Raw genomic sequence first — 26,514 nt, forward strand, 5'->3', positions numbered from 1 at the left:
CCGCGGCTTCCGGCTTTGGGCCGCGCGGACCGGAAGTGTAGCGTTGCCATGGCGAGAGCCGGGCGCGGGGCCCGCCCCCGCGGCGCCCAGAGGAGCGCGGGCCCGACCGAGCGGTGGATCGCATCTGGTCCGCTGCGCTGCTGCGCTGTGCGCGAGGCGGAAGGTGAGGCGCGGACTTCCGGGGCCTGCGGCGGGAGAGGAGGCCGGCGGAGGAGGGAGCGGCGGCGGGGGGCGCGGGGGGCGCAGAGCAGAGCGGGGCCTCCTCGGGAGCCCTGCCCGGCCGGCCCTCGGGGAGGCGGGCGCCGGGGCGCGAGTCTCCGCAGGCCCCTCCTGGGCGCAGGGTGCCACGGGTCAGGAGCGGCTTCTCGGGCGGCAGCCTGTGAACTGAAGGCCGCCTGTGGGGCTTTTCACCTTGATCTGTGCGTGGAGTTGTTTTCAGTTTTGCAAACCTGTTGGTCAGGTGGGCAGCGCTAGACGTCTCCGCGTTTGCAGCCGGGAAATTCGGGCGGGCGGAGAAAGGACATGCCCAGGCTTTGTGCGGGCTTTGGAGCGAGGCCAGACGAGAAACTGGAGCCTCTCCGGGGTTCCGGTGACCTCCCGGGTGAGGATCCTGGGCGCCACCTCGCAGACCAGGGTCAAAGTGAGAAGCACCAGCGTGTCCCAATGCCCGCACCCGCGCTCCAGGCCTGTGGGGGAGGATCCGGGACTGGTTGGGGCCCCTCAAGGCCCTGGAGCAGGGGCTGAGGCGGCCGTGGGATTAATCGCCGTTAAGCTCCATGCCGAGGCATGTATGGAGTCATTCCAGGTTGAGGGACGCCGGAGGAAGGCTAGCCCTCCTCAGAGCCCTGGCCTTTTCTTCCTGGATCTTTGACTTGGGGTGGAGCTGGCTGTGGGAGCACCACATTGCTCTTCTCAGGCCCTGTCTGGGCCCAGCAGTGAGCCCTCATGGGTGTCTTTGCTGCCCCGTGTTCTCCCCGGGCGGGATTGGGGTTGTCCTGTATCCCAGAAGTGTAAAGAGGCCTCTGCTCCTGGCTCTGCTGCCTAGTTCACTTCAGGGGTGGTGAGGAGAGCCCCAACCCGGGGCCCTGGGGCCAAGTTCTCTAAGGGGCTAGTGGCTGCCTGAAGGAGACTGCGCAAAGGCTAGCTCTGGGCTCCTCATTGTGATGGGTGTGTCCCCCTTTCCCTGCTCCCCAAGCTCTTGATCAAAGCTGGGATGGGGAAGCTTTAGAAGGTGCTTCCTTCCTTCCCTCCCTGTGCATGGGCTGGATTTCCTCCCTGTTGGCTGGAGCCTCCTCCCCGGGCTCTGCTGTTTGGTCCTAGCCTCCTCTCTCACCTGCTTGGGGTGTGCCTGGACTTTGGTCTCCCCTGACAGCAAAGGGCTGGCAGGCACCTGGGAAGAGGGTTCCTAATTCTGTGGACTCAACATTGGGATCTGTGTTCTAGGGATTTCTGTCTTTGGTTTCTATCAGCAGCCTGTGTCCATTCTGTGCAGTTTTGGTACTTCAATGTGAGGTGAACCCCCCTGACCTCCGGTGACCTAACACACCAAACCCAGGCAGGTATCTGGCTGGGTGGACTTTGATGGCAATGGTAGCAATTCGTGTGTCCCCACTCTTCCTGGTCATCTGAAGACACGCAAGATTAGCAGTTAATGTTGTTGGCTTCTTAGGAGGAAACATCACAACTATCACAATCACTTCCAAGAGTGCCCCGAGAGTACGTGTCCTGAACACGCTGTGAAGGCGCACGCACGAGCTGTGTCTTTCCCCAGTGTCCGCTTTATTCAATCAGAAAGCAAGGTTAATAGAAAGCAGGTTTAGGATTCCAGACTCAGTGATATTTCACCATGTGATTAACTTGGCTTCTTAATACGGCACACAACAAAGATTACAAGGGGGTAGGGAGTTCGCGAACCAAACACGAAGTCGGTCTGTGGGCGGCGGCTGAGATGAGGTCTCAGGTCCGGGTCAGCTCTCGGCACTTACTGCTCCTTATGCTCAAGCAGGGAAGCATGTCAGTCCTGTTGGGAGATCAACCGGGCAGAGCCTTGGGCAGCAACTGCCTTTCTGAAGTGGTCAGACTGAGGGGGTCTGTCTGTCTAGAGGCGTCAGGTCCGAAGAGACTGATAGTTTGCTGCAAAAATCCTCCCTTTTAAAGGGATCTAACGGGTCTCGGGCCCTGCAGACGTCCTCTGCTTCTGCTGGTTATCAGTGCTGGGGTGTGAGCTGATGCTGGACGTGGCAGGATCTCGTGGCCGTGGTACCTTTACCGGCTTGTGTCACTGCTTGACACAGGCTCCTGCTTGAGTGAGTCCCTACAGCCTCCCACTCTAGGACCTCTGCACGGTCTACTCGTTAGCCAAAGCAAGACATCTGGGAGGCTCTTCCCTCACCTCCAGGCTCTCTGAGAACTTCATCCTAAATATCCTTGATTCTGGCCCTTCCCGTCCATCCTTCCCACCAGATAAATAACCTGCCTCTGTGGCGTTACCCTCGGATTGTAGCACTTTCCCCTGACTAGTCTTGGCTCTGTCTTAGCCCCTCGCCCCCATGCTTCTCACCTTAGCGTGATTGATCTGAAATGCAAATCGAATTCCTGTCCTTTCCTTCTTGAAATACTTCCTCACAGACTTCCGAATAACACTCACCTGCCTTTACCCACTAGCCGCCATCCTCTGTACCCCTCACCCGCCCCCTGAGCACTTTTCTATGTGTGTGTCATGCTGCCACCACCCTGAACTGGTGTGGCGGTGGAAGGGAGAGAGCAGACCTCCCCCCACCCCTTCCAAGCTCCGTAGCCTGGGGCAGGGCTTCATCGGCACTACCTGCTGAGAGGAGGACAGAGGTATGGGGCCCGTTAGCTCTGCAGATGCCCAGGGGCGAGAGCCCTACAGAGGAGGGGGAGCTCACCTGCTGGGAACGCTGTGAGGGCAGCTACATAAGGTGGGATGGTGGATGTTGGGTTCTGGGCTGTGTGCTTTCTTGGCAGCTGTGACGAACCCAAAGAGCAAACAGATTTGTACTGGCCGAGGGGCGCCTGGTTGCTGAGGCCACGGTGATGGAGCCTGCAGACACGTCTTCAAAGAAGTTTCACTGTGAAGGAGAGGAGTGTGTAGGGGAGTGGAGGGTTGGAGTTGGTTTGAATGAGGAGGTCCATGGAGATCCAGAAAGATCATGGAGATTGTGGTCTTGCGCAGAGAAGTGACTGACATCTTCAAGATCCGGGCTGATGGATGGGGGCTGGGCTGAAGAGTGGAGGTGGGGGCGTTGGGTGGTTGTACTGTGAAGTGGCTCGAAGAGCCCCGTGCTCAGCCCTGTCTTGCCAGGCCAGGATTCCCTGAGGCCTGGGTCATTCTTTGATGTGACCATTGTGGTTTTGTTGATTTTGGGTGATACATTCTGTTAGCTTCACACCCCGGCCCTCCCCCCTCCCCCCAAACCTTTTCCTGTTTTGGAAGGAAGGGAGGGAGGATGGTGTGGATGCAAGCGACCCTTTGGGAGCCTCCAGGCCTCAGATGAAGGGTCAGTTTCCTGCTGAGCCCTCCCACTGTCCAGTAGGTTTGAATGTCCCTCCCTGTGCAACGGGGCACAGGGCAGAGCCTTGCCATTGCTGATGGACCTCCCATTTTTCCAGTCCTGACTTACCTGTAGGCACAACTGAGTCATGGTCTTTTTCATCAGACCAGCTTACCCACAAGCTCAGAGGCTCCTGGGTTACAGTTTATACTAGCCCCCCAGTGCCAGGAACCCAGTTATTGAGCACTTCCTACAAGTCATGCACTAGGCTCAGCTCTGAGGACACAGCAGGACACAGTAAATGGCATGTCAAAAACTAGAACAGTGTGGGGACCCTGGGTAGCTCTGTCTGTTAAGCAGCAGACTCTTGATTTTGGCTCAGGTCCTGATCTCAGGGTGGTGAGATCAAGCTCTGCATCAGGCTCCATGATCAGCGAGGATTCTGCTTGAGATTCTCTCTCTCCCCCTCCCCCCACGCAGGTGTGCGTGTGCACGTGCGCGCTCTCTCTCTCAAGTAAATAAAATCTTTAAAAAACAATTAGAACAGGGTGAAAAGAGAGTGACAAGGTAACCACGGAAGATCTCTAAGGAGGTAATATTTAAATTGTGATCTGAGCTACAGAAAAGGAGTGAGCTATCCTAAGATCCATGGAAGAACTTTCCAGACACAAGGAACAGCTAATGCAAAGCGGGAGTGATGATGAAAATGATAGCATCAAATAAACATGCGATAGACCAGGGGTTGGCAGGGTTTTTTTCCTGTGAAAAGCTGCATAGTGGGGCACCTGGGTGGCTCAGTTGGTTAAGTGTCTGCCTTTGGCTTAGGTCATGATCTCAGGGTCCTGGGATCGAGTCCTGCATCAGGGAGCCTGCTTCTCCCTCTCCCTCTGCCCCCCCCAGGCGCCCCCCCCGCCCGCTCGTGCTGTCTCTCTCTCTCTCTCTCTCTCTCTCGATCTCTGTCAAATAAGTAAATCTAAAAAAAAAATGTACAAGCCATTCTTAGCTCATGGGCCATACAAAACCAGATGGCAGGCAGTAGTAGTATGCCAACCCCAGTGCTAGATACCAGAAATACTGTTGTTAACTCGTTGAATCCTCCTAAGAACCTTATAAAGAAAGTATGATTATCATTCCATTTACAGATAAGGAAACTGAGGGAAAGAGGTCAAGAGACTTGACCAATCTCCTCAGCTTCCTTCCATTTCAAACCCAAGTCTGGTTCCAAGCTCAGCTCCCAGCCATTGTGGTACCTGGAGCTGGAGGCTTCCAAGGTGTAGAAGCAGGAAGCAGGCCAGTGTTGAGTGGTCAGTGGAGAGGAGGTATGCAAGGAGATGGCAAGGTGAGCAGGGGCCAGGCCATGCAAGCTGTGGAGGCCAGGATAAAACTTTTGGAATGTGTACTTTTTTTTACACCAAACTTTATTTTATTTTATTTTTTAAAGATTTTATTTATTTGACAGAGAGCGAGCAAGAGAGGGAACACAAGCAGGGGGAGTGGGAGAGGGAGAAGCAGGCTTCCTGCGGAGCAGGGAGCCCGACGTGGGGCTCGATCCCAGGACCCTGGGATCATGACCTGAGCTGAAGGCACAACCGACTGAGCCACCCAGGTGCACTGCATGTTTACTTTAATGGAAGCAATTAGACCTTTATGATATTGAAACATACTTCCGTTTATCAACTGTGGGTCAAAGGAGGGAGAAGCCAAGTGCATTGGACGCCTTGTGACTACCTCAAAGGGTGAGAATCTGTAAGTTCCCAAGGGGGTGGATCTGAGCTTTAGAAGGACAGATGGCAGTGCTTTTAGCCAAGGTATTTGGAGGGTCTCTATGGATGGTGCCAGTTGAGTCTTAATAGTGTGATTAGTACATCCAACTAAGCCCGAGGATTAAGGATGGTGTGCTCAGTGGAAGTGTCGTAAAGCTGGCTGGACAGCACAGAGCTGTCACAGCACCTGACCAGTAAGATGAGTTCCCTGATCACTCTGAAGTTCAGGGGGGTCGCTGGATAGGGGTGATCTTTTCTAACGGAATTTTAGTCACAGAAGAAGCATTGGCCTGTCTGAAAGAGCAAGCTTCAGTCAAGTGAGAAAACATACAAACCATAAGTAAAACATATTTATACCCGTGAGATGGGAAAAGCTGTTTGAAATCCACTTGTGTAAATAGGTCTCCCTGGATTATACTTCGGACAGGTGGTAAGAGCAAGGTGGGCACTTTCTGCACCCTTTTCCCACCAGTACTGGTTCATGAATGCTGTCGTTCTGTCAGTAGACCAAGAGTTAAATGCACGTACAGAGGGAAGTAACGCGCATTATAGAATTTCTGGTGGGGCTGGATTGTTATTTGGTCCAAACCAGAATTCTCTTCTTATTGAGCCAATAATAATTACTAGATTTCTAAGACTGCTTTTCATCTCTGTGGCCAATTCTTGGGTATCTCTTGTGAACTTTTCCAAATTATCATTTGGGAGAACATCCCTTTGGACCATGACAGAGGTCTGGCTATTGGTTTCCTTGAAAGCAGCATTTTTTGACAGAAAAAGCAGTGAGGTGGTTTCCTTCTGGCCTCCAGGGAGTCGAGTCTGGAATGCCCAGGAAACTTAATAATAGCGGGAGCAGCCAGCAAATTATAGCATGTAATACATTTTGGACATAGGAGCCATTTTAAATTTTATCCCCATTGTAGCTGAGGAAACCTGTCTGTTTCCATAACATTCCAAAGTCATGAACTATCCCGAAGGCTCACCAACCACTGGTATAAATGTTTATGGTTTTACTGTTGGCTGAGGTGCAGGCTAGAGTAAGGACATGGAACAGCTTGTGTGTTGAAGTAGCCAGAGGTCAAAGTGCCCTCTCAGTGACTTCAAAAGGACTTGCAATAGCGTGCCCAGCACCATACTTACCATTTTCATCCTTTATTTTTTTTTTAAGATTTTTTTATTTTTTAAGTGATCTCTACACCCAACGTGGGGCCCAAAGCTGTGACCCTGAGATCAAGAGTCGTGTGCTTCACCGAAGATCATGGGGCAAAGATCTTGACCTGAGCGGAAGGCAGATTACTTAACCCACTGAGCCACCCAGACACCACAGGGTTTATTTAGAGCCTCAGAAGACTTAACTTTATTTGTTTTTTAATTAATTAATTAATCTCTCTGCCCAACGTGGTGCTCCAGCTCACAAGCCCTGAGATCAAGAGTCGTTCTACCAACTGAGCCAGCCAGGTGCCGCAGAAGAGTTAATTTTAAATTTTTATTTATATTTATTTTTTTAGCGAGAGAGTGCTCGAGGGTGGGGAGGAATAGGGGCAGAGGGAGAGGCAGAGAGAATCCTTTTTTTTTTTTTCAAGGATTTATTTATTTATTTATTTGAGAGAGAGAGAGAGAGAGAGAGAGAGAGAGAGAGCAGGAGAGGGGGCAGGGGTAGAGGGAGAAGCAGGCTCCCCGCTGAGCAGGGAGCCCGATGCGGGACTCGATCCTGGGACTCCGGGATCATGACCTGAGCCGAAGGCAATTGCTTAACCAACTGAGCCACCCAGGCGCCCCCGGTAGAGAGAATTCCTAAGCAGGCTCCATCTCCCGACCCTGAAATCATGACCTGAACCAAAATCAAGCGTCCGACATTCAACTGACTGTGCCACCTGGGCTCCGAAGAAGACCTGAGTGTAAAGGGGCATGTTTTACTGGGTTCAGGAGAGGAGCCCGTGGGGAGGGGTTCAGAGGAAACGGAAGTCTGGCAGAGAGGACAGAGGGAAACAGCAGAGGTGGGCCTGGGCACCGGTAGTTGCTTTGTGTGTGTGCAGACGGGGAAGATGGGAAGGGGAAGAGCGGCCTCAGAAACCATTTTGACTCCTTCCAGTTCTTTGTTTGCCTCAGTTAATTCAGAAATAGTATTTTTCAAGGAGGCCTACTTAGAATTCTGAAAACATTTAGAAGCCTCAAGATACCATTTAAAATACACATCCCATTCAGGTTTTTCCCCTCTTTCTTCCTCCCTTCCCCCCTTCCCCCACCCCGCACCTTTTCTCCCCATAATGGCCATTAATGTTCTAAATTACTTTTGGGTAAGTCAGTCCATTTGCTTATAAATGAGCATGTGGAGAGACCGTAGTTATTTAAATGTAAAACGGCCAGAGTCCCAGGAGGAAGGACACCCTCAAAGCATTTTGATCACTGGGATCCAGTTTCTCAGGGGGTTTTCTATAGAGCAAAGAGAACAATCCCTCCTCGGCGCGGTTTCAACAGGAACAGCCTGGCTCCAGGAGGAGTCAGACCAGAGGCCAGCACGGTTCCAGTAGGAACAGTCCAGTTCCAAATAGGAGTTGGACTGAAGACCAAATGGGTATTCTCAGGAAAAAACAAGACTTTAAAACAGATCTTGCATAAGGCGTGGAGAGCAGAGCTTGAAATCTAGGAGAACACTTACCCTCAAGCTCTAGGGTGGGTAGGAAAGCAGTATGCTCAGTTGGCTCTGTGGGTGCAGCAGCCTCGGCGTTGCTGGGAGTCTTCTGGATCTCACTTCTGATCACAAGTAATGTTAACCTTAAAAATAAAACTGCCGGTTATTTTACCAGCGGAAATGGGTTTATTCGGGAGCAGCAGGGAATGGCAACCTGGCACAAGCAAACTCTGGCAAATCCACAGGCAGGTCTGCAGAGCGAAGGCGAGCAAAGCTCTTTTACGGAGGAGAGGGGGAGCTGGGAGGGGCTGCTGTCGGTCAACAGTCCGGGAGTCACCTGGGAGCCGGGAGTGCAGTGGCTTCTCCTCCTCGGCTCCGGGGCTGCCAGGGGAGCAGCAGCGCTTCCTCCTGCCCTGGCGGGGCCGGTGCAGCGGTAGCTAAAGCCGCCGCCGCTTGGAAGGCCCCCTTGGTGAGTAATTGACGGGAGAGCGCCCCCTGCCGGCCGCCCCGCGACTCCATTCTATTTTTTTTTTAAGGTTTTATTTATTCATTTGACAGAGAGAGACAGCGAGAGCAGGAACACAGGCAGGGGGAGTGGCAGAGGGAGAAGCAGGCTTCCCGCGGAGCAGGGAGCCCGATGCGGGGCCCGATCCCAGGACCCTAGGACCATGACCTGAGCGGAAGGCCGACGCTTAACGACTGAGCCACCCAGGCGCCCCGCGACTCCATTCTAAATGAGGTCTCCTGTTACTAATTTTCACATTGTATTGTCTATTGCTGTGTATCCCATTACTCTAAAATATAGTGATTTGGGGCACCAAATCAGCGTGTGCCTTCGGCTCAGGTCATGATCTCAGGGTCCTGAGATCGAGTCCTGCATCGGGCTCCCTGCTTGTGCTCTCTCTCTCTGTCAAACAAATAAATAAAATCTTAAGAAAAAAAGTATAGTGACTTGAAACAATAAACATTTATTATCTCACAGTTGCTGTAGGTCAGGAATTAAAAAAACGGCTTAGCTGGGTGGTGTCTGTTCAAGGTCTCCTGTGCTTGCAGTTCGGATAGTCAGGGCTGCCTTGTTTGAGGGTTAGACTGGGGCTGCAGGGTTTGCCTCTCAGGTGGTGCCCTCAGCTGGCTGTTGGCAGGAGGCCTCAGCTCTTCACATGTGGGCCTTTCTGTAGACAGCATACCAGCTACGTTCCTCCAGCACCAGAGACCCAACAGAGGGCCAGCAAGAGGCTGCATTACCTTTTATGCCCTAATCTCAGAAATTATACATTGCCATTTCTGTTTGCTTGTTTTCTGTTTGTTCAGTTTCTGCCATTTTTGGGGTTTGTTTTCTGTTTGTTAGGGGTAACTAAATACTGAAGGAAAAGTGGATTAGACTCTACCTTTTGAAGGGGGTGTCAAAGTGTTCTATACTTTGTGATACTAATTTTGTAAATGATAATGAACATTTTACATTTTCCAATTGTTGGTTGGCAGTACAGAGACATACAGTTAATTTTGACATATTGTCCTTGTATTTCACAACCTTGCTAAATATATTTATTCTAGTATCCCAATTGTAGATTACTAAGGATTTTTTTTTAAAGATTTTATTTATTTATTTGTCAGAGAGCACAAGCGGGGGGGGGGCGGTAGGTAGAGGGGCAGGCAGAGGGAGAAGCAGGCTCCTTGCTCAGCAAGGGGTCTGATGTGGGGCTCGATCCCAGGACCCTAGGATCATGACCTGAGCTGAAGGCAGACACTGAACCGACTGAGCCACCCAGGCGCCCCTCTTTTTTTTTTTAATTATTTTTTTAAAAAGATTTTATCTGTTTATATTTATTTATTGGTGGGGTGGAGCAGAAAGAGAGGGGGAGAGAGAAGGCAAGAAGACTCCACGTGAAGGGCAGAGCCCAGTGTGGGGCTCAATCTCACAGCCCTGAGGTCACGACCTGCGCTGAAATCAAGAGTCAGACACTCCACGGACTGAGCCGCCCAGACACGCCCAAGGATTTCCTACATGTCTTCTGCATACCTACCTACATGCTTTGTGAATCTGAAGAATTTTACATCTTCCTTCCCAATCTGCATGCGTTTTGTGTCTTGACTTAGTGCCCTGGCTAGGACCTCTAGTATAATGTTGAACGGGATTGGTGTCCCTGATCCTAGGAGGAAGGGTTCACTCTTTTCCCGTAGGCATGATTTAGCTGAGGAAGCTTCCTTCTATTCCTAGTTTCTAAATTTGTTTGTTTTTTTATTATGACCAGATGTTGAATTTTGCCAAATGCTTTTTCTGGTTTTATTGATTTGATTGTATTTTTTAAAATGGTAAACTATTTTGATTTTTAAAATGTTAAACCAACTTTTTGTTCTTGTAATATATCCCACTTGGTCATGATGTGTTATCCTTTTTATATATTACTGGATTCAATTTGGCAATAATTTTAAAGGATTCTTGAAGCTATTCATAAATAAATTGGCATGTAGTATTCTTAACTTGTCATGTCTTTGGTTTTAGAGTCAGGGTAATACTGGCCTTATAAAATAAGTGGGGATGTGTTCCTTTCTCTTCTATTTTTAGAAAGGGCTTCTGTACATTTGGCATTATTTCTTCCTTAAATGTTTGATGTACGTTACCAGTGAAACTATTTGGGCCTGGAGTTTCTTTTTTTTTTTTTTTTAAAGATTTTATTCATTTATTTGAGAGAGAGAGAGAGCACATGAGATGGGGGAGGGTCAGAGGGAGAAGCAGACTCCCTGCTGAGCAGGGAGCCCGATATGGGACTCGATCCCGGGACTCCAGGATCATGACCTGAGCCGAAGGCAGTCGCTTAACCAACTGAGCCACCCAGGCGCCCTGGGCCTGGAGTTTCTTTTTGGGAAAGTTTGTATCTGCAAATTTAATTTCTTTAATAGATAATAGGGCTATTCAAGTTTTCTGTTTCTTCTTGAGTTCATTTTGATAATTTGTTTCATTCAGGTATTTTGCCCATTTATCTAAGTCAAACATGGCAATTTTTTTCTATAAAGGGCCAAATGGTAAATATTTTAGGCTTTTTAGGCCATGTGGTGTTGTAGCACAAAGCAGCCATAGACAATACATAAACAAATGAGTACTGCTAAATTCTCATAAAACTTCAGTTACAGTAACAGGTGCTAGGCCAGATTTGGTCTATGGGCTCTAGTCCATTGACCCTTGACCTAAGTTGTTGAGTTTATTGTCATAAATTGTTCAGAACATTACCATTTTAATCTGTTCATGGTCTGTGAGGTCTGTAGTGATGCCCCCTTTATCATTCATGATATTGGTAATTTTGTCTTTTATTTTTTTTTAAGATTTATTTATTTTAGAGAGAGAGCATGCGTGCCTGAGCAGGGGTAGGGGCAGAGGGGGAGGGAAAGAATCTCAAGCAGACTCCCTGCTGAGCGTGGAGCCCATTATGGGGCTTGATCTCACAACCCCGAGATGATGACGTGAGCCAAAACCAAGAATCAGACGCTCCACTGACTGAGCCACCCAGGCACCCCTGTCTTCTTTCTTGATTAGTTATCAATTTTATTGTGATTTTCTTTTTCTTTTTTTTTTTAAGATTTTATTTATTTGACAGAGAGAGACACAGCGAGAGAGGGAACACAAGCAGGGGGAGTGGGAGAGGGAGAAGCAGGCTTCCCGCGGAGCAGGGAGCCCAATGTGGGGCTCGATCCCAGAACCCTGGGATCATGACCTGAGCTGAAGGCAGACGCTTAATGACTGAGCCACCCAGGCGCCCCTTTATTGTGATTCTCAAAGGAACAGGTTTTTTTTTTTTAAGATTTTATTTATTTGAGAGAGAGAGCGTGCGCACACGAGCACGAGTTGGGGGAGGGGCAGAGAGAGAAGGAGAAACAGGCTCCCCATTGAGCGCGGAGCCCAATGTGGGGCTCCATCCCAGGATCCTGAGATCATGACCTGAGCCAAAGTAAGATGCTTAACTGACTGAGCCACCCACGTGCCCCTGAAAGGAACAGCTTTTAGTTTCAATATTTTCCTCTATTTGTCTGTTTTGTATTTCATCATTTTTTGTTCTTATTAGTATTTTCTTTTACTTACTTTGGGTTTAATTTTCCCCTCTTTTTCTAGCTTCTTAAGTGGAAGCTTAGGTCATTGATTTGACCTTCTTATTTAAGTAATCAAAGGTAAACATTTCCTTCTAAGCACAGCTTTAACTGTATCTCACATATTTTGATATGTATGTTTTCATTTTCATTCAGCTCAAAATATGTTATAATTTCCATTTTGATTCCTACCTTAGCCTGTAGGCTATTTAGAAGTATGCTTTTTTTTTTTTTTAAGATTTTATTTATTTATTTGACAGAGAGACAGCAAGAGAGGGAACACAAGCAGGGGGAGTGGGAGAGGGAGAAGCAGGCCTCTTGCTGTGCCAGGAGTCCGATGTGGGACTTGATCCCAGGACCCTGGGATCATGACCTGAGCCGAAGGTGGATGCTTAATGACTGAGCCACCCAGGCACCCCTAGAAGTATGCTTTTAAGCTTCCAAATATTTGGGAATTTTTCCAGATATATTTTTGTTATTGATTCTTAATTTAATTTAAATTTATTAATTTAATTAAATCTAAATTAAATCTAATTAATTTAAATTTCTAATTTAATTCCATTGTGGTCAGTGAACATACTCTATTTTCATTCCTTATAAAGTTGCTGAATCTTGGATTGTGTTCCAGCATATGGTCTACTCTAGTGAAATCAGGTTTGTTTTTTTTTTAGCTTTTATTAATGGAAAATTTCAAACATCTATACAAGTAGGTAGAATACAATGGTCCTCATATATTCTTCATCCAACTTCAACAATTACCAACTGATGTCGGTTTTGTTTCACCTATATCTTTTATATTATTTTGAAGCAAATCTCAAATATATTATTCACTCTGTAAGTATTTTTGTATCTATTTCTAGAAGGAATGCTTTTTTTAAAAAGTAAGTTCTACACTTAGCGTGGGGCTTGAACTCATGACCTTGAGATCAAGAGTCCCCTGAGATCAAGATTCGGAGGCTCTACCAACTGAGCCAGCCAGGCGCCCCTAGAAGGGATACTTTAAAAATATACCACAATACCTAGGGGCGCCTGGCTGGCTCAGTCGGTTAAGCCTCTGTCTTCAGCTCAGGTCATGATCCCAGGGTCCTGGGATCGAGTCCCACATCGGGCTCCCTACTCAGCGGGAAGCCTGCTTCTCCCTCTGCCTGCCGCTCCCCTGCTTGTGCTCTCTCTCTCTGACAAATAAATAAATAAAATCCTTATTTTTTTTAAGATCTTATTTATTTATTTGAGAGAGGGTGAGAGCTAGAGAAAGAGAGCACGGAGACAACTAGACAAATTTCTATTTGTCTCATAAATGTCATCGTTATACATTTTATGATTTGTTTGAATTTGGATCCAAAAAAGGTACATATGTTGCACATGTCTCTTAAGCTTCTTTATTTTTTTTTAAAGATTTTATTTATTTATTTGAGAGAGAGAATGAGAGATAGAGAGCGTGAGAGGGGGGAGGGTCAGAGGGAGAAGCAGACTCCCTGCCGAGCAGGGGGCCCGATGTGGGACTCGATCCCGGGACTCCAGGATCATGACCTGAGCCGAAGGCAGTCACTTAACCAACTGAGCCACCCAGGAGCCCTCTTAAGCTTCTTTAAATATATAGGTTCCCTGACCATCATTTTTTTCTTATTCAGTTTATTTGTTGAAGAAACTTGGTCACTTGTTTTTATAGTTTCCCACGTCATTGATCTTTCTGATTGTGCCTCTGTGGTGCCCTTTGATGTGTTGTTCTCGGTCTCCCACATTTCCTAGAAACTGGTAGTCGTATCAAACCTTAATCAGATTCTCTTTAGTTTTTTATTGTTTAAGAAGACTGCTTTATATAAGATGGTTGTTCTTCCATTGTGAGGCACATTTGTCCAGTTGTCTTTTCTGTGATTGATAAAAATTCTCCCACATCAGGTATTGGTAGCGTTCATATAGGAGAAGAGGGCAAACAGATGGTCACCAGAGGGAGTTGGGGGGAGGGTGGGTGAACTAGGTGCTGGGATTAAGGAGTGTACTTGCAGTGATGAGAAAAACAAAACACACAAAAAACAAAACAAACTGACCAATTCTCTCTTATTTTATGGTTTTCAAAATACTGAGTTAGAATTCGCTGACAATGAGCTTGTTTTGTTTTCAGTGTGGATTTCAGTGTCTGGGTTTGATAGGTTTCAGCCCATCCCACTTAGTCTTCTGGCCAAATGGGTACACGTTTGTCCTCCGGTGTTTGGCAGTGGGAGTGTCTGATGTGGGCCCCATAGTCTGACCGCTCCCGTATTGCTTGCTGTGACAAGATGTTTCACGTTAAGCTCGGACGTCTCAAGCCACAGGCCTGGAATCAGCCATTTCTATAAAGACATTTTTAAGGAAAATGGAGATTTCAGGCTGGGTTTTTGGAGTGCTCCTTGCTGCTGGGCTGCTCACTGTTTCTGGGTCTTTTCAGTGGACAGAAGTAGGAAGTTTGTTTTAAATTAAATAACATGGGGGGCGCCTGGGTGGCTCAGTTGGTTAAGCGACTGCCTTCGGCTCGGGTCATGATCCTGGAGTCCCGGGATCGAGTCCCGCATCGGGCTCCCTGCTCAGCGGGGAGTCTGCTTCTCCCTCTGGCCCTCCCCCCTCTCATGTGCTCTCGCTCTCTCAAATAAATAAATAAAATCTTTAAAAAAAAATAAATTAATTAAATAACATGGGGTGCCTGGGTGGCTCAGTCGGTTAAGTGTCTGCCTTCAGCTCAGGTCATGATCCTGGGGTCCTGGGATCGAGGCCCGCATCAGGCTCCCTGCTTGGTGGGAGGCCTGCTTCTCCCTCTCCCACTCCCCCTGCTTGTGTTCCCTCTCTCGCTGTGTCTCTCTCTGTCAAATAAATAAAATCTTCAAAAAAAAATAAATTAGGATGAACCATGAGAGACGATGGACTCTGAAAAACAAACTGAGGGTTCTAGAGGGGAGGGGGGTGGGGGGATGGGTTAGCCTGGTGATGGGTATTAAAGAGGGCACGTTCTGCGTGGAGCACTGGGTGTTATGCACAAACAATGAATCATGGAACACTACATCAAAAACTAATGATGTATGGTGATTAACGTAACAATAAATAATTATTTAAAAAATAAATTAATTAAATAACATTACAAATTTTATTGATACTTCCAGGTCATATTTAAGACTACAGGAATTTTATTTTACCTCCTTGCTCTTGCTCTTGTATTTGTATCTTTTTTTCTCCCATGCCAAGAATCTTGGTTCTCAGTGACCCAGGATGACAGAATTGTGATATTACAAGTGTTAAGTATGAACTGCTTATCTGCTGCATCCCACAATAAGCCTAGAACAGTCTTGGGGTAAAAATATGAGCTTCATAGCTGGTCACGTGATTATTGACAACAGGTCATTTGGGCAATTTCCCACCACCTGGGCGAACCTCTGTCCCTGCTTGTGCAGCCTTGTACGAGAGCGGGGCTGGTACGGGGCTCATTTTCCTCCCCTTCCTCTAGTCACCTGTGCCTTTGCTTTTTTTTTCGTAACTGTGATAAAATGTACGTGACATAAAATCTATTGTAACCATTTTTAGGTACAATTCAGTGGCACTAAGTACATCCTCCATATTGTGTAGTCATCATCTGTATCCGTTACCGGAAACTTTTAGCCACCTGAAGCAGAAACTCTGTCCCCTTTCTTTCTTTTTTTTCTTTCTTTTTTTTTTTAAGGACACTTTATTTTTTTAAAGATTTTATTTATATATTTTTGGGAGAGAGAGAGAGAAGGAGCGGGGGAGAGGGGCAGAGGGAGAGGGAGAAGCAGACTCCCTGCTCAGCAGGGAGCCCAGTGCGGGACTCGATCCCAGGACCCTGAGATCATGATCTGAGCTGAGGGCAGACGCTTTACCAGCTGCACCACCCCGGCGCCCCGACTCTGTCCCCTTTAAACAGTCCCCGCCCCTGCCCCCTAGCCCCGCCCCCTAGCCCCGGACAGCCTGCATTCTGTGTCTGTGAATTTACCTATTCTCGGTCCTCCTCCAAGTGGAATCACACACTGTGTGTCCTTTTGTCAATACATTTGTGGCATGTGTCAGGACTAACTTCTTTTTTATGGCTGAATATTCCACCGTATGGATAGACCAAGTTTATCTTTTCATTTGCTGGTGGACATTTGAGTTTCTGCTTTCTAGCTGCTGTGAATCATGTTGAACATTGGCGCGTAGATATGTGAGTTCCTGTTTTCAGTTCATTTGTGCATAGATCCTGAGGTCGTCAGGATGTTTTTCCCATACGCCGTCACTTTACACTGCCGGGTTGATGAAGTTATATTCTGTCCTGTACCGTAGTTCCTAATTCTGTGTTGCAGAAGTTGGAAATGACATCAGTCAGTCTGTCTGTCTGCACAGCCGGGTGGGATGCACGAATTATGCTTTCTCATCTGTGTGTCCTGTTCCGTCTCCTGCACCCCTGGAGGAATGGTGTTCTTGGCTGGCTTTAGGTCCATGGGGATGCTGCTGGCTTATGTGTTACCAGTCCCCTTTATCACGTCTCGAGTGTCCTGACCTCCGCCATCCCCTGGACACCTCCCCTTTGCTGTCCTCTCTGTGCAGTGGCTCCCCTCTTTCTTCCCTCCAGCTTCAGGAATCTGTGTACTGACATGAATTCCCTTCCTCTCTGTTGGCCCTCCCACTAGGCCGGTGGGGGGCGGGGTCTCACTGTGGGTACGTGTGTGTGCTCAGTTGGTCATCTACACCTGGCACATCTCTTGTTCTAAGGCTGTTTGGCCCATGGGTCTTGTCTACAACCCCCGCTCCAGCTTCCCTCACCACTGTTCCCTGCCCAAGGGTCATTGTTGGGGCACGCGTTCTGAGTCAGAGCAGACCCAGGGTTACAACTTTGTGATTTTGACCATTTTGTACCTGACGGACCTTAATTTCCAAATCTACACGATGGGGTCCTGGCCCACTGCAGTGATTAGGCTGAGACTAAATGGGACAGTGTGGCCGCCAAGGGACTGGAGGCTGTGCTGGCCTCCAGGTGACCAGGGCCCTCAGGAAACCCTCTGTCCGTAATCTCTCCTAGCCAAGGCCTGGCTTTTCTCTTTGCTCAGCGAACCTCTTTTCAAATGGAGGTGCCTCCAGCCAGACTTCTTTCATGAGGTTGGCTAGGCCCCTGACACCTTGCTGTTAAGTTTATTAGCTTTATTTTGGATGGCAAAGGGAAAGAAAATGGGGGAGCGAGGCCTCCCAAGTTTTGGGGAGCCTCCCGATGTTTGGGGAGAGGCCTTCCCAGATTCCGGCCCCTCACAGGCACTGCTGCCAAAGCTCGCTGTGGCCCCTGCCTCGTGTGGTCCACACATGGGTAGTGCCTAGTCTGGCCGCCACGGCCTCACAGATCCCCTCACGGGCTTGTCACCCGGCAGTTGTAACTGAGCCAAATGAAATTTCATTGTTGTAGGACAGAAACCATGATAGCTTCAGTTTCATCTGGCTCTACGGCTCTATGGTAGGGGAGTCTGAGGAGCACCAAGGTCCCTGAGAAAGGACGCAGGCCTCCTGCGAGGGTCTGAGAGGAAGTTGAGGCCGGGCGAGTTGGTCCTTGGCAGCGGGCTGGGGAGCTCAAGAGGAGACCGATCATAGAGCCGCAGGCAGGATGAGCTCTCCTACAGGCTCAGGGGTCAGCACATGGGCCAGTGGAACAGAGTCAAGAATCTAGAACAGGTTCAGCCATGTGGGAACTTTATGACCAGGGTGGCGCTGCAGAACCGTGGGGAGAAGCAGCTGTTGAACCAGTGGTGCTGGGCAGCTGGGCAACCGGATGGCAGCAGAGTGACTTGGAGCCACACACTCAGAGTGGACGCATCCCACACTCCCATGGTCGGAAGGCATGCATGGGCGCATAGGTAGAAAACCTGACGAAAACTGAGGGGTGAGGGGAAGGCTCCGGTGCCCGCTCATTGTCCTGACAGGTGGTGCTCACATGGTCTCGTGTGTCCAGTTTACATGTGCTTTACGCACTTTCTGTATTTGTATCACACTTCACAGTAAAAAAGAGTTCTCAAAGAGGACCCCAACATACTGGGGGAAATGTGAGGAAGCCTGTCCATCCTCGGCACAAGGCTCGCAGGACTGACAGGAGATCCAGCGTGGCTGGACGGTGCTGGGATGGTGTCCTGGGTGGGGGATGAACAGGGCTGCTGACTGCTCGGGTGGAAACCCGTGCAGGCCCCGGGCCCAGGTCGTCCGTAGGCTGCGTGAGAAGCTCTGGCCTTCCATAGGGCTGTCAGGACCCCGTGTGCATTTTCATTCCCCTGGGGCTACAGGACGCAGACAGGCTGGAGCCCCAGCTGGACGCAGAACAGCTGGTGGGAGGTGCAGACTGAGTGGGAATCAGGGCCTGGCCATGCTGCTGCTGCCTGCTTCCTGGTTCTCAGACTCTCGAGGTGTCTTCCTTCCGGGTCTTTACACTGACCCTTCACTTGGACTGGATGCTCCTTCCTGCCCGTGAGATGGCACCTTATAGGTGCGTCAATCATTCACCACCCTTCCCTTGAGTGCCAGCCCTGGAGGAGCAGGAGTGGTAACCGCTGCTTGTGGAAGAAATGAATCAAACCTGGAGTGAGCAGGAGATGTAGGCCTTCCGGAGCTGAGGTCTGCCTTGGTGACAATTGTGGTGTCAAGGTCATTGAACCGTGGTACTGGGTGGCCAGTTCTAAGGGTGTTCCCAGAGTAGGCACTCACTTCCTGGGTGTTCTCCCGAGAGTGTGGAGTCTGGGTGGTGGAGGCTGGACCCAGGGGAGTCACAGGGACCATAGGAGACCGCAGAGTGCAGGATTGGAGTCAGGTCCACCAGGGGGCTGCCCGTGATGTGTCCTTGAGACCCGGTGGTGGGAGGCTGGCAGAAGGACCGAGGGACAGGCATATGCCACTCTGAGAGATTAGGGCATGGAGGAAGGACCCATTTGGGGTAGGAGCCCATTAACTCCATTCCTGTGTTGGCTTTGAGATACTTGTGAGCCTAGAATGACAGGTGAGCATGTTTAGCCAGCTGTAGAACAGTGTGGGTATGGCTCCTCTCTCAAGAATCCTGCCACCCTGGGCCGTAAGCAAGAGTAATAATCTCTCCAGCCTCGTAGGGCTGGTCTCTGAAAGTGCATTCTGATGCTGTGCCAAGTGAGAGTTATGTGACAGCTGATCCTTCCCATTCTGCTGCTGGAATGATCCTGGTGGTTCCCTGCTGCCGATGAGGCCAGGTGCTTGGGAAGCCATTCGTGCCCGTAATCCTTGAGCATGCATTTCCTGAAGGTGCAGGGAGCTGGACGTTGATACGGCACTTGAGCTCACAGCCTGGGTCCCAGTTGGTCAACTGTCCTGGGAATGTCCTATCTAGCCGTGCCCCTGGAGCACGTTTCCATTGGGGCAGTGCCTGCAGTGGAGGACATGTGTACCATGGACACCCTGTTGGTGGTCCAGGACAATCACCGTTCCTCTGTGCCTTCCCCATTGTTGGTCTCCGCTCTGGGGGGAGGGACTGACTGATGGCCGGAGGCACCTTGTGTGGCTGAGGTGAGGTGCTAGTGGAAGGTCTTGGCCCATTTCCCTATTTGGTAGAAGGGTTCCTTTTGCTTTTTAGTAGTGCTAACCATGTGTCGCCAATGCCATTTCCTACTCCAGGCCTTCTTTCTTCGTTCCCTTTACTTTTACATTTTCTTTTGAGATCACTGTAGATTTACATACAGTTGTGAGAAGTAGTTCAGAGAGACAGACCCCTGGCACACATGCCCCCCCGCCCCACGCAGTCCCCTGAAGGCATCTAGGACACTGACGTTCACACACTCCACTGACCTTTTCAGATTTACCAGTGTTACATGCATCTCTGTGTGCGCACAAACGTGTGCATGTACTTCTGGGCAGTCTTGTTAACTGTACAGATTTGTGTGACCACCAGAGTCAAGTGCAGAACAGCTCCATGGCCAGGACCCTGTGCTGCCCTGAGTGGCCATGGCCACGGTCTTCCTCCACCCCCACCCTAAGATCTTACCATATCAAGGATTTTTTATTTTTATTTATTTATTTATTTTATTTAAGGTTTTATTTATTTATTTGACAGAGAGAGGCAGTGAGAGAAGGAACACAAGCAGGGGGAGTGGGAGAGGGAGAAGCAGGCTTCCTGCTGAGCAGGGAGCCCAACGCGGGGCTCGATCCCAGGACCCCGGGATCACGACCTGAGCCTAAGGCAGATGCTTAACGACTGAGCCGCCCAGGCGCCCCAAGCATTTTTTATAAATGGAATCATGCAGGGTGTGACTGTTAGGGAGGAGCCCAGTGCCCTTGAGATCCACGCAGGCTGTGTGCATCCAGAGTCGGACCCTTTTTTTTTTTTTAACAAGAGAACAGTTCTACACCTTTATTTACTTTTCATTAAATTTAAATCCTTGAGGGGTACAGCATCACACGGATTCTGTGGCCAGTGGCTTTAGCAGGAAGGTTGCTTCGGAATTTGGCATGAACCATGCCACTGTTTCCATGAGCACGAGTTACTTTTCCCGATTACTGTGGTTTTGTTTGGTTTGCCCCCAGGAGTCACTGTGTTGTTCTTTGCTTTGTACACATAAGCACATCTCTTGCCTAGATAGAATTCCGTTTCATCTTGAGCATAAACACCTTCGATTTTAAGAAGCGCTGTGTGCTCCCTCTGGTTCCAGAGACCCCGCTTATAGCCAGCAAGAATGGCCTTGGACCACAGCCTTCCGGGCGTTCTTCGGTGCTATGGGAAGTCCTGTTCCCAGCAGGCCTCCGCACACTCCAAGATGGCGGGAAAAGCCAGAGTCGGACCCTTTTGGTTGCTGAGGCGTGTGCCATGATGTGGGTGGGCCAGAGTTTGGTTAAACTTTTGCCCATTGAAGGCCTGGGATGTTTCCAGTTTGGGGCCGTTATGAATAAATCTGCTGTGAAGTTCATGTCCAGGTTTTTGTGTGAACTTGAATGTCCATTTATGTGGGACGAATGCCTGAGAGTACGGCTGTTGGGTCATATGGTGAGCACATGCTTAGTGTTTTTAAGAAACTGCTGGTCTGTTTTCCAGAGTGGCTGCACCATCTTATGTGACCACCAGCAATGTGGGAGACCCTTGGCATTCTGATGGGTATGCAGGGACACCTCGCGTGGTTTTCATCTTCGTTTTCCTCATGGCTAATGCTGCTGAAGATCTTTCCATGGGCTTTCTTTGCCATCTTTGTATCCTCTTCAGTGAAATGTCTGTTCACACCTTTTGCCCATTTTCTAATTGGATTGTTTGGTTTTTACTGCTGAGTTTTGAGTCCTTTATGTGAGCCAGAGAGAAGTCCTTTGGTCTGTGATTTGCAGACATGCTCTCCAGTCAATAGCTTGGCTTTTCACCCTCTTCACATGGTTTTCGTGGAGCAAAAGTTCTTAATTGTGGTGTGGTTCAAGTTGTCATTTAGGGACTGTGCTTTTGGTGTCCAGTCTGTAGAAGCTGTATGGCTTCGCCTTTACCATTGAGATGCACAGTGCACCTGGAGTAGCGATTAAGATGAGTTTTTTTTACCTGTGGCTGTCCAGTTGACCCAGCTCCATTGTTGGAAAGGTTCTTTTTCTGCTGCTCTGTGCTGTCATAAATTGAGTGTCTACACTTAGTGGATTTGTTTCTGGACTCTCTTCTGTTCCATGATCTGTTTACCCCTAAGCCAGTACCTCAGAGTCTTACTTACCAATCTTTATATTAAGTTTTGTTATGGAAGAGTGTGAGTACTTCAGATTTGTTCTTTTTTAGGATTGTCCTGACTGTTCTTGGCCTTTTGCATTTCTCGTAAATTGGAGAATAAGTTTTGTGAGTTTCAAATACAGCTACTGTGTTTTGGTTGGGATTGCATTGGACCTTCGATGGCTGGGGGAAAATGACATTCTGCCAGTTCTGAGGCTTGTGGCCCATGAGCATGGTGGACCCTGTTATTCGCCAGGTCTTCCCTCGTGCTTTTAAAAAAGGTTTTGTGGTTTTCTGTGTATAGGTCTTGTGCCTCTTTTGTTAGACTTATAACTAGACATTAATGGTTTTGGATACTATTGTATTTCTATAAACAGCATGGTAATGTTTCATTGTCTCGTTGTTGCTAGTATTTGTAAGTACAATTATTTTTTACGTTGACCCTGTATCTGCCAATATTGCTCTGTTTTAATTAACCCTAATAGTTTTTCTATAGGATTGTTCAGGTTTTTATCATACACAATGTCATTTGCAAATAATGAATTTTTTGTACCCTTCCTTATTCCACTTATTTCTTTTTCTTGCCCAGTTGCATTGGCTAGAACCTTAGTACAAATATGAATAGAAGTAGTGATAGCAAACCTCCTTGTCTCATCCAGTACCGTTTGTTGTTTTTCAAATTAGGTTGGGATAATCATTGTGCTGATGGGAAGTACCCAGAGGCAGGAGAGAGCTGATGCTGGGAGACAGGGGTTCTGGAGGGGTCCTGGGGACGTGGGTCCGGGTCCTTGCAGTGGATGAAGCATTGTGGGGGAGGTGGGGAGCAGTGGCAGATGGATTGTTCGAGTAGGTGGATACCCTTGTCTGATGGCTTCTGTCTTCTCATGAAACATGTCAGCAGCTGAGCATGAAAATGAGGGAGAAGAGGCAAAGGAAGCTGTAAGATTTCTCAGAGAATTAGTGCCATTGAGTGTGTGGGGTATCCTGATTGGATGGGGGCCACCAAGTGTGCGGCGACCCAGTCGGGTGGAGGCCGGCCCCGTGGGTGAGGCAGAACAAAGGAGAGTTTATTGAATACACCGCAAGGGAGCAGTGGGTGGGCAGGACAGCACGAGGGGCAGGGAGGGAGAGACTGTCTGCCAGGAGGCGGGCATGCAGGGCTGCAGTTAAAGGGGGAAAGTGAGGAGGTGTGGGAATGTAGGGAATTTTCCTTTTTTGGTACCTGTGTCTGGATGTAAGTGGCCCATTGGGCAGCTAGGGCTTATAGCTATTTTGAGGTGGGTCACCTGATCGGCCTGTTTGTCTTCAGCCAGGGGGCTGGGGGTGACTGTAGGCCCTCTGCCTTCTCCAGGTTTCCATGGCTCAAGTTGGCTGCCTAAAAGCGGCCTCTACAGAGTGGGCCCCGCACTTGTCTGAGGTGTGGTCTTGAGTCCGTGGCTCTGCTGGTTCATTCAGAGTTGGGCAGTCGTGCTGGACAGGCTGGGGTTCCCACCTGTGCACAGTAGAGGAGCAGTGGAGAGCACAGCTTGAAGCTGAAGGTGAGGACATGACAGCGTGGGGGCTCCGGAGTGCTGGGGTCAGCATCTGCAGGACCGGGCTGCGGGGGAGGTGATGGTCGAGCATGGGGTGTTGAGGAAATGCCAGAGTGGGGGTGAAGGGGGACAGTTACAGATGGTGACAGGGTCAAGGGCATAACTGGGGCAGAGGATGAGGTCATTGGCAGGAAGAAGAGGTCAAGACTGAGGAGCAGGGAGTTGAAGGGTGGTCCCGGGAAATCGAGACCACCAGGAGTTCAGACCTGGCGCAGCGATGGGGCAATGCCCACAGCAAGGGCTGGTGGTGGTGGTGGGCACAGCCGATGGCTGGTATCAGCTGGGACAGCTGCAGAGAGGAGTGGGGAAGGGGCTGCAGGCCACAGTGAGGAACGGGGCGGGTGGGTACCCCCTTCCAGGCTAGGGGGCTGAGGTGGTTTCAGAATTGGGGAATCGAGAGCAGGGTCAGAAGCCCCCTCGATGCTGCTTCTCTGATCAAGCCTGTCTCTTCCTTCTCTCCTAGCTCAGCCAAGTTCTCAGGAGGTGGGGCCCCCGCCGTGTCCTTGCCAATTCTCCATGGGGGGCCCTCTGCTGAGCTCGCAGTGGTCTCTGTATCCTTCTCTTTTAAAAACACAGGAAGGGGGCGCCTGGGCGGCTCAGTCATTGGGCATCTGCCTTCGGCTCAGGTCGTGGTCCCAGGGTCCTGGGATCGAGCCCCGCATCGGGCTCCCTGCTCCAGGGAAAGCCTGCTTCTCCCTCTGCCACTCCCCCTGCTTGTGTTCCCTCTCTCGCTGTGTTCTCTCTGTCAGATAAATAAATACAATAAAATCTTAAAACACACACACACACACACACACACGAAGGCTCGTTCTTTGAGAAGGATCACCTGTGCAGTGGGAGGTACACCTGCGAGGCAGTGTCTTGACACTGTACTTGGTCCAAGGCCTTTTCCATTTCCCTGGATGTCCCAGGTGCATCCTCGAGGCTGGCACCCTGGGCCTCTCTGGTCCAGCCACATGTGCCGTCCAGGCTCATGTCCTGCTAATTATTAGGGCCTTGAGTATCTAACTGGATGTTTTCAATGGGATCTGTGTCCTTTGTCCCGTGAGCTGCTGCATGGCCCCATCATGATTGACCTCAGGACCACTTTGTCATGTTTATTGTACATGTTTTGCCCAGTTGACCATCTGTTTCCTGGTTTTGTAGGCTTTGTTTTGATTTGTTTTGCCCCTCAGTGCAGACATTTTGAAGATCTGGTGCAACTGGATTTATCAGTTTTACTTTTCGTTTCTGGATTTTGTGTCACGTTTAGAAAGGCTTTCCCCTGTGCTGGGATCGCACAGATATTTTTCCCTTCTTCCTGATACCCCTGCGGCTTTATTCTTCCCTATGGCTGTGTCTCTGATGAGTCTGGAGTGGAATTTTTTTTTTTTTAAGATCTTATTTATTTTGGTGGGGGAGCCGAGGGTGAGGGAGAGAATCTCCAGCCGACTCCACACCAAGCACAGAGCTCGATCCACAACCCTATTTACGTTGTTAAGTATAGTCACATATTCACTGATCTCCTGATCTCTTTTGTCTTGTAATCTGAAACTTGATACACATGAAACAGTAGCTCCCCGCTCTCCCTTCCCCACAGCCCCTGTTAATCACTATTCTACTTTCCGTTTCTATGAATTTGACTTTTTTAGATATCCATACAAGAAGCACACAGTATGTGTCTTTTTGTGATTGGTTTATTCCACTCAGCATACTGTTCGTGTTCATCCATGTTGTAGCATGTAACAAGATTTCCTTCCTTTTTGAGGATGAATAATATTCCATTGTACGTACCACATTTTGTTTATCCATCCACCCACCAGTGGACGTTTGGGTTATCTCTACCTCTTGGTTATTGTGAATATCTCTTTGAGATCCTGCTTTCAATTCTTTTTTGATATATACCAAGAAGTGGGATTGCTGAATCATATGGTGATTCTAATATTTTTTTAGGAACTACCATACTGTTTTCCATATTGGCTATACCATTTTACAATCCCACCAAAAGGGTCCCAGGGTTCCAGTTTTTCCACATCCTCACCAACACTTTTTCTTTTCCTGTTTTTGTTTGTTGGTTTGGTTTAGTTTGGTTTTTTGTTTGTTTGTTTGTTTTTGGAGTTTTCTTGCCTTCCTAAATGGGCGTGAGGTGGTCTCTCATTATGGTTGTGATTAGATCTGAGATAGACTTTTGATCATGTCATTGAGTTACCAGGTCTAGCTAGGGCAGTCAACTATCAGTGAAATTTACCAGATGAGAAAAATGTGTTTTATATTCAGCCACCATATCCCATTTCCAGGATTCTTTTTTTTTTTTTATGTCAACCCAGATTTTCATCCAGAATCATTTTTCTTCATCCAAGTAAACTTTCATTAATATTTTTGTAGTTCAGAGATACCTGGATGGCTCAGTCGGTTAAGCGTCTGCCTTCAGCTCGGGTCATGGTCCCAGGGTCCTGGGATCAAGTCCCGCATCAGGCTCCCTGCTCAGTGGGGGGCCTGCTTCTCCCTCTGCCTCTGCCATTCTCTCTCTCTCTCTCTCTCTCTCTCTGACAAGTAAGTAAAATCTTTAAAAAATATATTTTTTGTAGTTCAGGTCTATAGGTGTTATGTACTCTCAGCTTTTGTTTGTCTGAAAAGGTATTGTGTTTTTGGAAGGATATTTTCTCTGAGTATATAACTCTAGATTGGCAGTGTTTTTGTTTTGATTTGTATATTTTTGTTTTTGTTTTTAGCACATTAATGATGTCCTTGCTTTGTCCTCTGGCTTGAAATTGTTTTCTGACAAGAATTTTGTGGTTATAGTTATTTTTGCTCCTCTGTTTGTAAGGTTTTTTTGGATAATTGTAATTTTTTTATCACTTTTTCAGCAGTTTAGTTATTATGTGCTCATTCTGACCTCCTTTGTGTTTTTCCTACTTAGGTTTCATTTAAACCCCTGGATTTGTGAGTGTATTACCTTTCCTTCAAATTTGCAAAAATTTCAGCCATTACTCTCTCAAATATACTTCCTGTATCACTCTTTTGTTGATACTGTCTCATAGGTTCTTTAATTTAATTTTTTTCCCTGTTTCAATTTGGATAGTCCTATTGCTGTATTTTCAAGTTCACTGACATCTCTTCTGATGTTAAGTCCATCCAAAGAGTTTTAACTTCAGATAATTTATTTTTCAGCTCTAGAAATACCACTGGGTTATTTTTTTTTATAACTTGTCATATTCGTGTTTTTCTTTAAATCCACGCGCATACTTATAACAGCTGTTTCTTTTTTTTTTTTAAA

At 48.4% G+C, this 26,514-nt stretch overlaps 1 protein-coding gene across 5 annotated transcripts in view; it reads left to right on the top strand.

Moving 5' to 3' along the window:
- The first annotated feature begins 52 nt into the window (after positions 1-52).
- PPP1R16A (protein phosphatase 1 regulatory subunit 16A) overlaps positions 53-26,514 on the top strand; it is a 38,218-nt gene continuing 11,756 nt past the window's right edge. For 3 of the 5 annotated variants that reach the window (XM_027600781.2, XM_027600798.2, XM_027600807.2), the window contains exon 1: positions 53-163. The gene's annotated coding sequence lies outside the window, so the exon portion shown is untranslated. Of the gene's footprint in view, positions 164-16,054; positions 16,171-23,721; positions 23,742-26,514 lie in introns of those variants that run through there. The other 2 variants (XM_027600788.2, XM_027600782.2) reach the window with 2 other exon arrangements.

The sequence above is a fragment of the Zalophus californianus genome, chromosome 4 (genome assembly GCF_009762305.2).
Source record: "Zalophus californianus isolate mZalCal1 chromosome 4, mZalCal1.pri.v2, whole genome shotgun sequence".
In the NCBI taxonomy this organism is placed as follows: Eukaryota; Metazoa; Chordata; class Mammalia; order Carnivora; family Otariidae; genus Zalophus; species Zalophus californianus.